This window comes from Rosa chinensis, chromosome 1 (assembly GCF_002994745.2).
Source record: "Rosa chinensis cultivar Old Blush chromosome 1, RchiOBHm-V2, whole genome shotgun sequence".
NCBI lineage: Eukaryota > Viridiplantae > Streptophyta > Magnoliopsida > Rosales > Rosaceae > Rosa > Rosa chinensis.
The window spans coordinates 61,009,641-61,028,627 of NC_037088.1; the positions used below are offsets into that span (position 1 = coordinate 61,009,641).

At 34.6% G+C, this 18,987-nt stretch overlaps 3 long non-coding RNA genes across 9 annotated transcripts; 2 read left to right on the forward strand and 1 right to left on the reverse strand.

Annotated features, from left to right (window-relative positions):
- Positions 1 to 26: 26 nt before the first annotated feature.
- On the forward strand, positions 27 to 3,566 carry LOC112186143. 5 transcript variants are annotated; one of them, XR_002930698.2, is made up of 4 exons: positions 27 to 181; positions 783 to 981; positions 1,561 to 1,842; positions 2,872 to 3,566. It is a non-coding gene; the product is annotated as an uncharacterized LOC112186143 (long non-coding RNA). The 5 variants fall into 5 exon arrangements; XR_005803514.1 differs by having other exon boundaries at positions 97 to 181; positions 269 to 981; XR_002930676.2 differs by having other exon boundaries at positions 113 to 503.
- A 6,780-nt stretch (positions 3,567 to 10,346) lies between these two features.
- LOC112186347 lies at positions 10,347 to 14,314 on the forward strand. Of its 2 annotated transcripts, none has more exons than XR_002930775.2 (7): positions 10,347 to 10,571; positions 10,648 to 10,744; positions 11,094 to 11,185; positions 11,471 to 11,574; positions 12,158 to 12,224; positions 13,602 to 13,676; positions 13,811 to 14,314. It is a non-coding gene; the product is annotated as an uncharacterized LOC112186347 (long non-coding RNA). The 2 variants fall into 2 exon arrangements; XR_002930782.2 differs by having other exon boundaries at positions 11,471 to 11,535.
- LOC112186266 lies at positions 13,920 to 16,496 on the reverse strand. 2 transcript variants are annotated; one of them, XR_005803516.1, is made up of 4 exons: positions 16,140 to 16,496; positions 15,370 to 15,671; positions 14,985 to 15,109; positions 13,920 to 14,583 (listed from the first exon to the last, which is right to left on the reverse strand). It is a non-coding gene; the product is annotated as an uncharacterized LOC112186266 (long non-coding RNA). The 2 variants fall into 2 exon arrangements; XR_005803515.1 differs by having other exon boundaries at positions 15,494 to 15,671; positions 16,140 to 16,489.
- Between the last annotated feature and the right edge of the window lie 2,491 nt (positions 16,497 to 18,987).

Consider the following 18,987-nt stretch of genomic DNA (forward strand, 5'->3'; position numbering starts at 1 on the left):
CCGTCGTGGTGAAAGGCCGAGGGCTTTCTGGTATTTTGGCATCTGGGATGAGAGGCTTACAGCTAATATATGGGTAGGCATCTTCTTCATCAAAACCACGAAAGACATCTGGTTTGGCAGCTTCTTCATCAAAAGCACAGATAAGCGAGAAGTTCGGCATTCACGGTTCAGGCGTCCAGCAGTAAGTTGTTTCTGCTTCTAGTCTCTCGTTTCCTTCACTTTGCCGTTACTCTATGATTCTAGTTGAACTACAGCACCGAAATTTCAGTTGAAGCAGTTCGAAAATTATCTTTCTATGACTCTCTAGTCTCTACCCAACAACACTGAAACCCACAAACCCAGTGGGCATGGGTTCTCTTATAAATGAATCAGAGAGAGAGAGAGATGACAAGGAGGAGGAAGAGCCCATTATAGTATAGCAAACCCAGAGATTCTGTATGTTTCGCATCAGGTACTAGCAACTTTAGGAGATGTACAACAAGGCTGAGGCTAGTTTTGGACTGGTACATGTTCATTTAGTGAAACAAACATGAAAATTTCTTTCTTTCATGTCAATTTTGGTGTTTTCTTGTTTGTATATGTGGGTTTTGAAGTGGGTATCTGTTTGTTTTCTTGAATTTGATTCATATTTGTTTAAAGTTGGGGTTTGCTTTGCTTGGAATTGAGAGGGTATCTGAACAATGGTGGTGGCTTTCACTTGACTTTATTGGAATTCAGAGGAAATTTAGTTCATTGTGTTCTGCGTCCACAGTTATTCTAATGACATGTTAATTGGCTTACAGCTGAGGAGGTTGATCTCTCCCAGGATGTACAGCTGTGGGAGGCTCTGATTGACTCCAAGAAACACTTTATAAGTCATGTCCTGGCATTTCTGAGGCCAAGGTTGCTCGACCTAGTTCTGTACCTCCCGCTGCTCTGAAGGTTGGTGGTGGAATGATGAAACTTGGCCCAGTCAAAACAAAGATGCCTTCAGAACTGAGAGTAAGTTTTTCAATTCCTAGTTGTTCTTTATAGGCTTATTCTTATTCATAGTGGAATCTTATATCATTGTCTGAGTTATATAAAATAAAACTTATTAATTGTACTGCCTCTTTTCTTGTTCTTGGTTGGAAACTTTAGAACTCGTCAATTGTTGACTGTCCAACTCAATGTACTATTTGTTATTTTGCTTGTTGTGTATAGAAGAGTATATGAAATTTACTCTGTTGGTATTTGAAATTGCATCTATGCTAGGTCTCAGTTGGTATGGAATACAAAACTTATGTAATTATATAACTACTCATTAGTTAAGGAATAGTTGTTAGCTTCAGATGAAATCTTAAAGTGTCGAGTTCTATATATTTATCTAGACATCCTTGTTCTTAGATACATTGATCCGTACTCATAAATTGGATGTTTTTAAGACTTGAGAGTCACAAGATGTACAAAAATGAGTTGAGAGGGCTTGCTCGCTGCCGTGCTCTTGTTCATATTAACCAAGCTGTTTTTGGAATTTTATTTTTATGTTATCCTTTGCCAGCTTCTGGAATATTTAATTTTGATATTTTATTTGCATTCCAGGCTGCTTAGGATGGGGTTGACGTAATAAGCTTATCAATCACTCCCAATAGATGTCCTCCCGGAGTTGCAACATTTTTCAACCCCATAGATATGGCTTCACTATCAGCCGTAAAGGTAGGTATATTTGTTGTCCAAGCAGCAGGAAATACCGGACCATCACCAAAAAGCATGTCTTCCTTCAGTCCATGGATCTTCACTGTTGATTCTGCTTCTCATGACAGAACCTACAGCAACTCTATAACCCTTGGCACAACGTCACCATTCCTGGAATTGGACTTACACGTAAGTTTGTTCCCTGCTGCTTCTTGCTCAAATTCTTTTTCTTTTTTTTTCCGTTTTTTTTTTTTGGCTTATAGGATGATTTAACAACAGCACTCATTACACCTTTCATTAAGAAGCTAACTTGTTAACTGATACAGACTGGATCAATTCTTAATGAAACTAGGTCCAACTATATATAAATATATATTGTTTTTTATTTTGTTTTCTGAAAAACAAAACAAGGTGCATCATATTTTGTGAGCATCTAAATTTGGATCTTTTGTGGAATGCAATGAGTGGTTGATCACTAGTATGTAAAGGTTTTGAGATTTTGAAGTGAATTTTTTTAATGTGGTAGCTTGTATTATATGCTGGTGAAAGCTACAATACCAGTGCATCATAGAGCAGAACTTGCTATACGTGTAGCAGTATCAAGTGTATTCTATAGAATAAAATAGAAGACGCGATCAAATAAGAGACAGAATCTGAGATTAGTACAAAAAACGCTGGAAATAATATATATATATATATATAAACAATTGAAACAGTACATATACCAAATGAGAAGCAGAATCTCCCATATATGTATATATTGAAGAATGATATGTTCATTAACTGATGCTGCATGATGTAACTCTGTATGCCTACTTGAATTTGGAGATAAACTTGATTTTTAAAGAATAAACTTGGTTCCGTTCTCCAATTAAATGTCACCAGTAGATTGATCCTTACACAAACAATGTCACGTTACTTCAATAATAGTGCTGTAATTGTACCCATCTCTTACGTAGAGTTAAACAAAGTCACTTCAATAATAGACCTGATCCTTAATTTGCCTTTTTATGCATGGAAGCTGTAATTGTACCCATAAAAACGTTTCAGACATGTTGGTTGCCTGCTAAAGTATGACATTACTAATATGTTCCTTTTGAAGTACCTTCATCATTAACATCTCGAGCCATGGCATTACCACTTGCATGTGACGTTGTGAACTATAGCGTCCAGTTAAAATGAAAGGTGAACCTGATAAGTTTTCTGTTTCTGTTTCAGCTGGTACACAGAAAGATACAATGTACACACTGATTTCTGCAATACATACTTTCACTGATTTCTGCAATACATGCTTTCACTGATTTCTGCAATACATGCTTTCACTGATTTCTGCAATACATGCTTTGAATAATGACACAACAGTTGCAGATGATATGTATGTAAGTGAATGCCAAGACTCGAGCAACTTCAATCAAGATCTCTAGGGAAACCTCTTGGTCTGCAGCTACTCAATTCAGTTTGTGTTTGGAATGTTCACAATAAAGCAAAGCCTTACAAACAGCGCAAAATTCAAATGCTTGGTTTTGTTTTATGGATTCTTTTATGATTGATTTTCAACCCACTCCAATGAAAATACCTGGCCTTTGTCACAGTAATCAAGTTATTTTAGTGCTTAAACCTCTCTAATACAGTAAAGCACGCCAATTTTGCCTGGTTCAGCTGCTAGTAAAATGCACATCAGCGTCTGTCAATCTGGCAAGATTGGTGGGGAAAAGGAGGACAACATTGAATCTGTGCTTAAACCTAAAGCTTGTCTAAGTTGCGGGCTTAAACATTGAATTTGTGTAAGCTGTATATAAAAAGATACAGATTCTAGGTGTCAGCTTTATTCTGTTATTTGGTCAAGATCTATTTACATTCACAACAGATTCCACTTGTAAATGCAATGACTAATGCCAGATGACTAATATCAACCGGATAACTGTCGAAAAGGAAAAAAAAGGGAAACTTATGTAACTGAAATTATGTAAACTATTCAAGTATATCCAATGCATAAGCAGAGGGGTACTTCCTCACCACTCATATTATCTTAATTTTTTTTTTTTTTATTGTTCAATCACACGGTGTCCTCAAAGGCTTTCTAGGCTCAGGGACTAATCCGTATTCGGGAGGATCTTGTCAGAAGGCTTCCTCCCTCCTGGCCACCAAGAATATATTAAGATTTAACTCCAATAAGCGTCGGCGGGATTCGAATCCGGGTATGGGAGTTCCACACCTGGACGCTTTTTCCAACTCGACCACCTGTGGTGGTTATATTATTTTAACTTGATCACACAAATTGAACGGAGTTTATAAGCTTTTAACAGAGTAATAATGAGCTTCAATTTGTTGATAGACATAAAACCATGTAATTCAAAAATTCTCCAGATAAATTTAAATCTACCAAATCATAAAAGCAAGAAATCAAAAATCCAGACTTTTGTTTAAAATGAAATCATTGAAATCAAAACATAAAAAACAATCGAGACACATGAAAATCTAATATTGCAGCGAAAACAACATAATTACACCAACTTGCATATTAACAAGTACTATGTAAAAATATTAACCCGATCCGCCGTCATTTCGACATTGAACAAAACGGTCAACCCTCTATACGCCTATACATCTCTAGGGGGAGCTAAACCACGAGGAGATACATTTTCTGAAATTTTTACATTAGTTTATGTAGCTCATACCCACGAGGGTGTGAGAGTTGACAGCTCGAATAAGTTGTGTATGAGTGGTTAAGCGCATATTAGTTTTTATGTGTATTTAGGGTTCATGGTTGACAACATAGATCGAGACCCAAACGACAACGAAAATAGTCAAAATTTTGACTGTAACTATTTCTTCTTGTCGTGATAACATCCAATGGTCGAATTTGATAAATTATAATTCCTCCACCTTGTTGGTTATGGAAGATATATTTTTCCATATAACTAATAAACAAGTCAGACCATATTAGTAGGCATATGAAGATTTTGTGCGATCCTTATAATCGAACTTATAAATCGATAAATTTGAGACTTCCCATGTACTTAAAGCGTATTAATAGGTACCATGTAAAAAAGTTAACCTGATCCACCGTCATTTCGACATCAAACAAAGCGGTCAACCCTCTGTATGCTTATACATCCCTAAGGGGAGCTGCATCACAATGAGATAAATTTCTCGAAATTTTTAGATTAGTTTATGTAGCTCATAACCAAGAGGGTGTGAGAGCTAACAGATCGAAAAAATAAGTTGTGTATGAGGGGTTACGTGCATAAAACTATGTGTATTTAAGATTTAAGGTTGACCACGTAGATCAAAACCCAAACGACTACAAAAATTGCTGAAATTTTGACCATAACTATATATCTTCTTATCAAGATAACATCCAACGGCCAATTTTGATCAATTATATTTCCTTCACCATGTTGATCTTGGAAGGTATAGTTTTGCAATACAACTAATAAACAAGTTAGATCACATTACTAGGCATATAAGGATTTTGTGTAATCTAAAAATTTGTTACTGAAAATCGATAAATTTGAGAGTACCTATCTATTTATAATGCAATAGTAGGTAGTTGTAAAAAAAAAAAAATTAACCCGATGCGCCGTCAATTCAACATCAAATAAAGCGGTCAACTCTTTATACACTTATACTTCCCTAAAGGGAGCTATACCAAGAGGAGATAAACTTCTAGAAACTTTCACATTAGTTTATACAGGCAATACCCATGAGAGTGTGAGAGTTGACATATCAAAAAAATAAATTGCAAATGACCGGTTATGAACATGTTAGTTTTATGTGCTATTTAGGGTTTAGAGTTGACCTAGTAGATCGACACCCAAATAACGACGAAAATAGCTGAAATTTTGACCATAACCGTATCTTCTTATCATGATAATATTCAATGGCCAATTTTAATAAATTATATTTCCTCCACCATGTTGCTCTTAGGAGGTATAATTTTGTGATACACCTAATAAACAAGTTATATACTTATATACTTATAAGTATATTTATATACTTATATTTCCCTAAGGAGAGCTATGCCAGGAGGAGATAAACAATCTAATATATACTTATATTTATATACTCTTTATAAAGAGGTCAACTCTTTATATACTTATATTTCCCTAAGGAGAGCCAGGAGGAGATAAACTTGCAAAAGTTTTTACATTAATTTATATAGCTCATATCCACGAGAGTGTGAGAGCTGACAGATGAAAAAAATAAATTGAACAAGTTAACCGGCTATGAGCATATTAGTTTTATGTGGTATTTAGGGTTCATAATCGATCCAGTAGATCGAGATGCAAATGACGACGAAAATATCTGAAATTTTGACCATAACCATATCTTCTTATCATGATAACATCCAATGGCTAATTTTGATAAATTATATTTTCTCCACCATGTTGCTCTTGGAAGGTATAATTTTGTAATACACCTAAGAAACAAGACCCCATTACTAGGCATATAAGGACTCTGTGCAATCTAAAAATTCGTAATTGGAAATTGGTAAATTTGAGATTACCCGTCTATTTATAGTGTATTAATAGGTACTGTGTAAAAAACTTAACCCGATTCGCCGTCATTTCTACATCAAACAAAACGGTCAACTTTTTATACACTTACACTTCCCTAAGGGCAGCTGTATCATGAGTAGGTAAACTTTCAGAAATATTTAATTAGTTTATATAGCCCATACCCATGAGAGTGTTAGAGCTGACAGATAAAAAAAAAAATTGTGAAGGACCGGTTATGAGCATATTAGTTTTATGTGGTATTTAAGGTTTAGAGTTGACCCAATAGATTGAGACCCAAACGATAATGAAAATAGCTGAAATTTTCACCATATCTATATCTTCTTATGATGATAACATCCAACGGCCAATTTTGATAAATTATATTTCCTCCACCATGTTGCTCTTGGAAGGTAATTAGTACATCTAAGAAACAAGTTAGACCACATTACTAGGCATATAAGGATTTTATGCAATCTAAAAAATTATAACTGGAAATTGGTAAATTTGAGATTACATGTCTATTTATAGTGTATTAATAGGTACTGTGTAAAAGAATTAACCCGATCCGTCGTCAATTCGACATCAAACAAAGAGGTAAACTCTTTATACACTTATGCTTCCCTAAGGAGAGCTATACGAGGACGAGATAAACTTCTAGAAATCTTTACACTAGTTTATATATCCCATACCAACGACAGTGTGAGAGCTAACAAATCGGAAAAAAAAATTGCGAAGGACCGATTATGAGCATATTAGTTTGATGTGGTATTTAGGATTTAGAGTTGATCTAGTAGATCGAGACTTAAGATGACGAAAATAGCTGAAATTTTGACCATAACCATATCTTCTTATCATAATAACATCCAACGGTTGATTTTGATAAATTCTATTTCCTCCACCTTATTGCTCATGGAACATATACTTTTGGATATAACTAAAAAATATTTATATATTAGATTGCTTAAAAGGTTCAAGATTTATTATGTAATCTCGGTAATTATATAATTTATATTAGATGTTTGAATTTTTTTTTCTTTCCAGATTAACCTTTCACCGCGTTGTCGCTCTTGAAAGTCCACATATTCTGATATATAATGAACAAGTTATACAACACTAATAGGCACATTGATCTCACTTTCTGAAAACCAAATCAAAATTGATAAATTTCTTTTTCGACCTTATAGATGTATACACCAAGTAGTTACACACGTCATGTGAAATTATTGGCATGGTAGTTGGTGAATACGACATCAATCAACCTAATAGTTATAAAACTAACTTTGGTTTGACTAAGTGGATTGAAGTCAAAACATCGATGAAATTGGCTGATTTTCTTACAAAAAGCATAGTATATTGCACTCATCTCTTCTAGTGGTCAGTTACTCCGTATCCATATGTCTCGATAGGGTTTCCCTTTGAGAAACCTAATATATATAGATATTGTTTTATAGACTTAATTACGGTTGACCAAGTGGATTGAACTCGAAGCTATGATTAAATTGGTTGAATTTGTTACCACATCCATAAAACAATGTGATCCACTCATCCAACGGTCGGATTTTCCAAATTAAGTTTTCATCCCGTTGTCATTTTTGAGAGTCCACATATTCTTATATTAATGAACACGTTATACAACACTAGCAGACACATTGATATTACTTTTTAGTAACTAAATTGATAAATTTCATTTTTGACGTCCTTTTAGATGTATCAACCGAATAATTACACATGTCGTTTGAAATTATTGGCATGGTTGTTGACGAATATGACATCAGTTAATGTAATACTTACAAAATTTAATAATAGGTCTCGGTTATCCTTAGAGGAATCTAATGTATAATTAGGAATCTTCTTATCATGATAATATCTATCGGTCGATTTTGATAAATTATATTTCCTCCACCATGTTGATCATGGAAGGAATAATTTTGTAATACACCTAATAAATTATATTTCCTTATATTTCTACTCATATAAAGATTTTGTGCGACCAAATAAATTCGTAACTAGAAATCGATAAGTTTGACATTACTCGTCTATTTATAGCATATTAATATGGGCACTGTGTAAAAAAATTAACCCGATCTGCCGTCGGTCAACCCTCTATACGCCTATACATCCCTAAGCGGAGCTGAATCACAATGAGATAAATTTCCCGAAAATTTTACATTAGTTTATGTAACTCATACCCATGAGGGTGTGAGAGCTGAGAGATTGAAAAAATAAGTTGTGTATGAGGGGTTACGCGCATATTAGTTTTATGTGTATTTAAGTTTTAAGGTTGTTCACGTAGATCGAGACCCAAACGACCACGAAAATAGCTGAAATTGGGGGTCAAAACCATATATTCTTATCATGATAACATCTAACGGTCGATTTTGATAAATTGTATTTCCTCCATCTTGTTGCTTGTGGAAGGTATACTTTTCAATACAATTAAAAAAATTTATTTACTAGATTGCTTAAAAGGTTTGAGATTTATTATGTAATCACGATAATTAATATAAGATGTTTAGCTTTTTTTCCCAAATTAACCTTTCATTGTGTTGTCGCTTTTGAAAGTTCACATATTCCAATTTGTAATGAACAAGTTATACAACACTAGTAGGCACATTGATCTTACTTCATAAAAACCAAATCAAAATTGATAATTTTCTCTTTCGACCTTATAGATGTGTACATGTCGTTTGAAATTATTGGCATGGTCGTTGGCAAATACGGCACCGGTCAACCTAATACTTACAAAATTAACTTCAGTTACAAACTTAATAATAAGTCTCGACGAGGTTATCCTTAGAGTAATTTAATGTATATTTATAGTACTGTTATAAAATTATGATAGACTAAATTGATCATAGTCGATATGAAAACAAAATTAACTGAATTTTTCGTTTACAATGGATACTTCTATCTCATCCAGTGATCGGTAATTAAACCAATGTACAATCAAAAGAGAGTTTCTATTGGGACCTCCAAATCTGCTCACTTGATCTCACTCTATTATGAATTATTAAATGACATATATAACCCACTTTTAAATGACTATTAAGGACAATAATTATACCCAAAAAAATATTATATTTATATTATGTAGACTTTCCAATTCAATAATATTAGATAATAGATAGTATTCCTTATTATTTTCCTTATCTATTTTCATTTTCCAATTTCACTACATCTTATATAATTAAGCCAATTCTTTAGATAATGGTTAAAATTTTAAAGTACCATACATGCCCTCACATTATAAAAATATTAATAAACAAATTATTTCTATATGTGGATAAGATAGTCAATAGACTATATCATATTTGAAAAAATTGCAATACATCCCATGAAAAAAGGAGAAGGTTCCACAAAATTAGAAGAGAAATTGTTGTAACTTTTTTAATTTAAAAAAAAAAAATCAAATGACATGTGTGGAGCACATATTAAAGGGCTAGTACTCATTAAAGCATTCATATATATTTAATAAGAATTAAAAATATGATTAAGATCATGTGACATAAAATGTATGATATATATGTTGAACTCATATTGGTGAGGGAAAACAAAATAAATCCTCTTATGATTTATCACCTAAATCTAAGTCAATCCATTATATTTGCCAAAAAAAAAAAAACTTAAAATATTTAAATAATTAATTATGTGGTACAAAAAATACAGAAAAAAATAAACATTAAAAAATGAATGATTTTTTTTTTTGAGAATAAAAACAAATGATTTCTTCATTTTTTTTTTGGCACAGCTAAAATAGACAAATTTTTTTTAAAAAAAAAACATAATAGTTCATGGCATTTTCTTAATGATTAGACATTAATTTTTGAAACTCAAGATTGATTAAGAAATGCATATTTAGTTAAGATTTATAGAGTGATTAAATTATTGAAATGATTAAATTTTTTATTTTAAAGATGATAATTTGTTTGCAAATTATATAAGTGAGGTTATTTGAGGAAGTTTAGTGAGTAAATTTAGTATTTGAAAATTTAATAAGAGGTATAAAAAGCATAGAGGTCAAGTGAGTAAATTTGGAGGTTCCAATAGAAAAACTCCAATCAAAATCACATATAGTGACAATTATAAGTTTTAATGCTAGTGTTAATAAATAAAATAAATAAATAAAATTACTTGCTTATAAGAACGAATTGGACAAGGCATTCAATTTTAACATTTCAACATCCCGCGTTGGGCAGCCTGTGCAATTTCACTTGCCTCCAGGCTCCAACTCCCCCCATTTTAGCTGTCAAATTCATTTCATTTCTCTTCCCATCACCACAGTCCTCTCGCGTTCCTTCAACCTCCACTTACTTGCACAATCGCCACCCTCTTCAAAACCAACCTGCTCTCTCTCTCTCTCTCTCTGGGAGCTCAGATCCAAAGTCTGAGCAAAGCAAATTCGCTCAGCACCAATGGGTAATCCTTCTCTCCATTTCAATTTGTAGGTAATGGGTAAGAACCCAAATGAGTTTTATTTTGGGGTTTCTTTTAGATCTGGGCATGAACACGTACCAAGTTTTGAAGACGCGAGCCCAACACCTGTAATCGACGGTGGTGGAGGAGTCAGAGTCATCAGGACGCAGAGCAAGGTCCAGAGGCAATTTTTATTAAATTTTATCGTTGAAATTTTGTTTGTTTTATTAACTTTAGTCTTCGTGATTAATAGAATCAGAAGGATTATTCCTTTAATTTTTAAGAAAATCTAGTTGATGCTGATTTGCCTTAAGAGAATTGCTTAGCCTGGAATGTGGTTTGAGGTTATTGGTTCAGCTAGACCTTGATGTGCTGTTGGCTTTTTTGCTAAATATAGTTTAGATTATGGTTTGACCCAAAGTGTTGATTATTAGTTTGTGTCGAGAATTTTAGAGGTTGTTTGTATTTGGAATTTTGAGAATTGCATATAATTGACTATCTTGAAATGTTCTCTTCTGCCTGTAGTGATTATGGGGTGAAAGGTTTGATCGATTTTGAGTCCTTGATCTTACTCTGAAAAAGAAGAAGAATCACCCTGACACTGCAAAAGTTTTGAGGTGAGTCACAGTCCAACTTTGAGGCATATATATCTTCTTCTTCTTCAGAGTTTCCTTTGCTGCCTTTTGTGGATGCATATCATCTTCTTCAAAACCAAGCACTAATTCATTGTGAATTGGATCCTTCTGCTGTAAATTCAGGATCTTTAAATACCTGTTTCGGATTTGGAAATTGCTTGAGAATGCAAGACTGGACTATGTTTTCTTACTAGTATATCTGGATGGGTTGTTAGCTTCTAATCTATGAAATTACGTGTGCTCATAGGTGACTGGTTGTGACTGCAGGTGCTAAATAAGATAAGTGCTACTTCACCAAATCTCCCTGCTGTTTCTTCACTGCTGCTTCTAAGGTTGCTTTGGAGTGTTAACTTTTCTTGGTGTTTTGATTGGTATTCCTTTTTCACCAAATTTGCTTATTCTGTCTGTGAAAATGGCTTCATCTCAAATTGGGTTTTTGTGGCTTGCACTTTTGCAGTGATATTCATATTAAGTTTTGTAATTTCTTGTGGAAAGTTACAAACCCATGTTTAGTTTTTTACTTTGGAATCAGTTTGAATAGCAAAACGTATGTATTTTTTCTCGCCTAGAAAATTGAAGATCATGTACCTTACTTTTTTCTCAAAACTTTTTTTTCCCCTTCTATGTTCTGTATTTCGAAACAATTGTTATGTCTGTTAGAAAAGTTTCATGTATTGTGCAACTTTCAGTGCACACGATTAATTGAGAGACTGTCCCACTTGTAAGAGCAAACTATTTTATATAAGAAAGCTAAAGTTTTTGTACAACTGTAGTTACTGGTTGTTATTACCATATTTTCGTTAATTGGTTGGAGATATTTTTGAATTCAAATATGCAAATTCAATGTATTGGTAGCTACTGCAAAAACATTTCACCAATCTGTCTACTGGTTTATCTGTGGGCTATTAAATTGAAATGAACTTCAAACTTTTTCATGTGTACCTGCTGGAGCAGTATGGGTATTACTGAAGCATTGCGATTGCAGGTAGAACTCCAAAAGCGGCTTCATGAACAACTTGAGGTATGCAGTTGGAAGCCATGCACTGTCTTTATGTCTCTGAGCTTGTTGTTGGTTGGGATCTGTTTACAAGATGTTGTAGAGATTCGTAATATATAGAAATTTATGTGCCGGAGTCTAGTTTTGAGAATAACTAATGATTTCTTCTGATTTGCTTCTTCTTCTATACAAACTATATGCTACTATTATGACTTGCATAATACAAATTTCCAGATAGAGTTTTGCTTTACAGTTACAGAGTTTGGTTATGATGTGATACATGTCAAAACAATCTCCATTATTTTGATCTTTGTAGTAGGCAGATGGATGAAAAGGTTCATAAAGTTGAGGTGACTGCTCATGAGTGACAGTGAGCTTTGCTGAATGAAACCAAGCCTTAGTATGTTTCGATCAAGCAGCTTTGGTTTGAAGCCACCAACTGTGGGGTTTATGAGTCAAAAGTAGTATAGTTGGGCGGTTGAGCTGATGAGCCAATGAATCGTATTTCATTGAGTTCTGGGGTATATTTATATCTGTGTAGGCCTATATACAGCTTTGATCCCATTCTCCATCACCCATTCTTTCTCTTGGTTCTCATGGCTCTTCTTCACTTTATTACGCAACCTAACAATTTGGAACAAGCTGACTTAAATCTTCAGCTGAGATGATCCTCTTGTTTGTTACTTTTATATATCCAGTCCTAAACAAACCCAAAATGAATGTTATTCAAGTGATGCCAAACCCATCATAGTCAAATGATGATTTTATTCATGAATGCCAAACCCATCATCATCAGCTGATGAGCTTTTTTTTGTTCTGTTTTTCTTTTTGGTTAGGTAAGTAGTTTATTGCACATACTTTGTGGTACTATTTGTCTATTTTCAGTTTTTCTGTTCAGCGCACTTCTATATTGGTTTTGATAAGACCAGCTTTTAAATAGTTTAACAGATTAGTGCAGAAAAAATACACTCGAAAGACCATCTCTAGTTCGAGCAACTTAGAAAAGTGATGATCATCTCCATTTAGATATGCAGCTCGAAACAATGATGCATGTTTTCTCTTCGTTTCAGAATTTCATTCTAGGTGAATTGTTAGTTAGGTGGATGGGCTCGTAAAATAACACCAGAAAAGAACTAAGAATAGGTATTCCACCTAGGAAGTTAGTCAATACATGCATCTAAGCTTATTACAAATTTTGTCTTGTTATCTAAGCTTATATCTTATGCACATTCATTGAGAATTTGCAATTGCTACCGGCAGACATTCCTATTAAAATAACTTGTTGCCTTTTCTTTTACTGCTAACATAGTCTCTGCTTTGTTGAAGGATTGGTTGGTATATCTGTTGTCATTGATTGCAAGTTCATTGCACACAACTAATATACTGGTGGTTGATTCACAGCGTGACCGATTTTTTCTGGATAGATTGGAGTGCAAGGTCAAACAAAATAGTTACTTCATCTCATGACTGGAACTTGTGAGTACCTAAATTGAGATATTTTTATTCTGTGATAATTTTGAATTGACATGGTATCTGCTCTCTCAGTCTCTCTCTGATGATTTTAAATTGACTATATTGACACTCTTATTTGTCTTTGTATCATTTGGAAGGAGAAGACTTCCTTGTACCTACCTCCCTTGAAGAGGAAACAAGTTCGCATTGAATGAATCTCTGATCCATACGAGAGGGAAAAGAGGCAGACTTGGCATTGAAAGCCATTTTTTTGTTTTTGTTTTTGGCATTGGAGGAATCTGGATGTTGAAACACATTGTAAAGAGATGGCATCGTGACCAAATCCAGAGCTCTTTTCATCACTGGAGTAGAAATGATAAGTGGTAGTTTTTTTCAGAAATTTGATGGGAATGTTAAAACAGGCCAAGGTGTCCAAATTCAGAATCAAGTTGTCAATATGATTGAAGCCTAGTCCCCATTTGTCTAATATTCAGTATATATAGACGCGCTTTAATCTGGTCATATCAAGTACTTACACTAACTTTGAAGTTAGGATAAGCAAAATAATGAAAACAGCCAATTTCCTCTTTATACAATGTTTATCCGTAACATGTACTAGAATTGAAGTTCTTTACCTCCAAATGCAATTACATATTATCTGCAAGTGTGCTAGTTCAACTCTTGGTCAAACTGTTACATTGAGTGTATACATATCTATGCATGGAAGTGATTTATACACAAGTTCTAAACAATGAAGGTAATTTAAACAAGATTTCTACATGGAACTCTCACAAAATTTCTATTTACATGCAAGGAATAGATCCACAACAAGATCAAGGAAATTCTGTACAAGGTTTGTGCTTGTAAGCAAGCTAGTCTTGAACAACAATTAATCATGAACATGTCCCATCCACTTGCCCTCTTTGCTCCCCTATTAAGATGTATCCAGCAATTAGTAACCACTAAAAATTAAAATAGAGTGATGCTAGGAAAAACTTCAGAATTTCTGACATCTCCAAAAAATTTCCAACCAACATGGCAGCAAGATTTTGATAAAAAGCAAAAAAATAAAACATTGCAGCAAGACATGTCAGACAAGAACAGTAGTAACAACAAGAAAACTAACAACAAAAAGCTAGTGCTCGAACATCATAAGCTAGTAGCATACTAAATACCTAGAACTCGAAGATATCAACGATTAAGATCATGTATGTATGAGCACTCATTATCTTTAAAATACTACTTTACTACTTATTTGTAGGTAGTTTCTGCAAGACCCACATAATACACATATTGAACTAGCTAAAAGAATATCCGAGAGGACTATTGTACCTGGATATAAATCACTCTTGCTAGGAAAAGATGGATATAAACTCATTCACCATCATTAAAAGCTGTGACCTGTAAGTACCATTTCTTTTCTCGTTGGGATAATTATGGTTATTGCATTTTAATTTCTGTTCAAACAAAGAAAAGTCTGATTAGGAAAAGCAAACACGAATAAAATTACAAACATATACCAAATCCTAAACAAGCATCAAAATCTGTACAATTTCATCACCCTCAATGTTACAATGAAAAGCAATTTTGAAGCAGATGATGAAATTTGGTTTGGCTGAATCAGATGAAATTTTACAAGATACCAAATCCTAAACAGTTGAACTCTACTTTGTCTACAGCAGAGATCTGGTTTGCAAGAGAAGGACCAAAATCCTACTTCATGGAAAACAATCTATCCTCTCTCCTTACGAAATTCCGTTGTTTGGTTGCAGCATGTCGACGCAATTTTTCCAGCTTTAAATTACTATGACATAAATACATCAATATCGGCTATGTGGAACCTCATATTGGAGATAGTGGTTTATCTTGCTCAGCTGTATGATCTAAAGGTCCTGATGACTGAAAAGTCCACTGTAATTCTTGAAATCACCATACTTGAGTAGCGGAATTTTCTTCAAACTGATAGCTGATTAGAGTGAGCAATGAATTGAGGGGCAAAAACAAGAATGCCAATTGAGCCTAGCACCTCAAACAAAAAGAAAACAACTTAGTTTCTTCAAACAGCCTATACAGAAAATCTCATCACTGCCCAAATGCAAAGTGACAAACGGTTCAGAATTAATCAAAAAGAGTAGCAAAATTACGTTATATTAGACTCAACGATCACAAATGAAGGATATCTCATCCTTGTCAGCGCACTGTCGTAGCCATTCTAATTGTTTTGTTTGTTTGTATTAACACTGGTGGTGTATATAGTTCAAACTTCAAACTCGAGTATTAACCAGACCCAAAAAAAAGAAGGAAAAAAAAAAAACTATATATGAACATGCAGCTCGGATTTTAGTTTGATACACAAGAATGATTCATAGAAACACAATGATTAACCAGAAAACAAGTGAAAAATAAGAAAGATAAACAGATGCCTAAATCATGACTCATTCTAATTACCATCCGCCTCGTTGAAGAACAATTTGATTGTTGGATTACCTGCTTGTCTGAGATTGTGATTGACGATAGCAAAGCCCGGGCGATCTACTTCATTGGCAACAAAGCGTGTTGGAAATTCGCCCTGTTTTGATACATCTGACCCTTTCTTCTCATTCTTATGGTTTGTTTGCAGGTTAATGGTTTCTGAAGACTTCAACGACCACAAGACTTCAACAGTCTTCCAACCTTATCTCCTCCTCGATGCAGCTGCCTCTCTCCTTCTTCCCTAAAAGCCCCCGTGGTAACTTCATACTTCACAGTTTCATCTTCCCTGTCCCATGTGAGTTGACGCGGTCAATCTAACGGAAATCCTGACGGCATCTGTTGGTCTACAATTCAGTTGGTTCATTGCAGACACCTCCTTGGTTATGAAGTCGAGTGGTGAGAGGAGAAGGAACAGAAGTGAGTGATTTTGGGTTCGAGAAGAGACGGGTTTGGAGAGGAAACGATGGGATTAACTTTGTGGCGGCTGATACGCCAATGAGGAGGCGGTAAAACACGTTTTACTCTAACGGCACCGTCAACTGTGAAATTACCTTCAGCCCCTAATTTGACCCATCAAGTGGTTCTCCTCGTGCCACGTCAACTCCTGTCAGTGGCTGTAAGTTACATGCTGCGTATTCCAGCCTCCTCCATCAACTAAACTGAATTTTATAATGAAAGAAATAAAGAAAGAACTTTACTCTCTCTCTCTCTCTCTCTCTGTCTCTCTAATTCGATCCTTCCTCTTCCTTGACTGAAACAAATCAAACCCAAAATCCCTCCCATCATTTTCCTTCCCCAGCATCCTACCTAAACGAATCTCCTGCAATACTATCATCAAGCACCTGTTTCATCTCCATCGATCGCCCACTTCTTTGATTTCATGTCCCATCGTCACTTTTCTGCACTTTTTTTTATTTTTGGAAAGGTTGGGTTTGCCTGCATCTTGGACTCTCGAATTGCATCCTTTTGAGATTGGATTTGTCTGCATCTTGGTTCAACACCTATTTAGGAAGAGGTTAATCTCAACCAAATTGCCAAATACAAATCTTCAAGGTGACCAGACAATCCAGAAGGAAAAAGCAAATTAAAGAATTAAACTCAGTGAAGCTTCAGGATCACAACACCAAAAAGTAATTTCAGTTTTCTGGTTTCCTTCTTTTTCTGGATTTTGGAGTGGTTTATGTGGAGGAGGACGATGGACTAAAGAGGGGGTTTCTCTGTTTAACTGTGGTTAATTAAGTCATGGTTAAAATCAGTACACCTGTCAAGTTTTCATAGAGTGGTGGTATCATCACTGAGACAAAGGGGGTGAGCAAATTTAATTCCCAACATATTTGAAGTATTCAATTATGGCACGTTTCCTTACTTGGAATAGAAAATAATCATGAATCGGAGACAAGTGGAATGAGAGAATAAATGAATCGGTATTGATTCCTGATGAATGATTCCTAAACCCATCTCCCCCATTCGTAATCGAATTCCTGAGTATTCATGAATCGATTCATGATAAATAGGTGGGACCTATACTAATTCTGATTCCTTTATGTGTTAGTAAACACAGGGGTGTTTTTACTCCGTAATCATTCCATTACATTCCATTCTATTCTAAGTAAGTAAACGTGCCCTTAATTCTATATGACGTGACAAGTTTTAATAGGATGGTAATATCACCAACAAATAAAAGTGGTGAGCAAATTTGAATCCATATATATGTGTTCGTTAGACAGCCATAAAATTAAAGATGTTTGTTTTTTATTTTTGGTAAGGACAAAATAAATTATGTTAAACTTTTTGAGCACTTTTAAATTTTTTTTTTTTAAAAGGGGTTTAGAACCCAACCTAATTGGGAGGCTCAGCCCCACGCCCGGTTTCATTTATTATATTAATATTAAAATTTTGCATCAGGGGGGACATAAAACCGGAACCTCATGCTACAATAGAACGCTTACAATAGTATCATGAATAATAGCAAGAGTCTCCTCTAACTAAACATCATCTAGTGCAAGTCTATGTGCAACACCGTTTGCTTTACGGTAGATATGTCGAATTCTAACTAATTGGAAAACAGTTAAGTAATCTTTACAATCATCTAAAACTTGTCTTACCTCCGAATAATTCACCTCTGAGCTCAAGAGTGATCAATCAGAAGGGCAGAGTCACTTTCAATGTCAATTTCCAACCAGCCTTGGTGTATTCCAAGAAGAAGATTAGTTCTGCACGCCTCAGCTTCCATATTAATGGCTGAGTTTGCATGCAAAAAAGGCCTCGCTAAAGCTGCAACTCCCATGCTCAAATCATCCCTAATCACCACCCCAATGCCTCCAGTTTCATACTTCCCTCTGAAAGTACCATCTATATTGATTTTCAGCTTCCTCCCACTTAGTCAAGACCTTCTTTTTTTTCCGCGTTGCTTTGGGGTGATACTGTTGGAAGTCTTCCACCCTCTGTTTGTCCCCCCCCCACTTAGTCAAGACCCTCTTTTTTTTCCGCGTTGCTTTGGGAATCCTTCCACCCTCTGTCTACACCATTCAATCACATGCATGGGTTGGAATCTGCCACCTTTCCAAACAATATTATTTCTCTCACTCCATAAAAGCCACAGAGCCATGGAAAAGGGATTCAAATTTGCTCACCATCAATATTTTGGTGGTGATACCACCACTCAATACAAAACTGCCATATGTTATAAAATATAATTATAATTTATCATGATGTTTTATTAAAAAATTATATTTTAAGTATTCAATTAATTCTATATGATGTGGCAAATTTTGATAGGGTGGTGATATTACTACAAAATAAAAGTGATGAGCAAATTTGAATCCATGAAAAAGTAATCATGCAAATCAACCTCTAACCCATC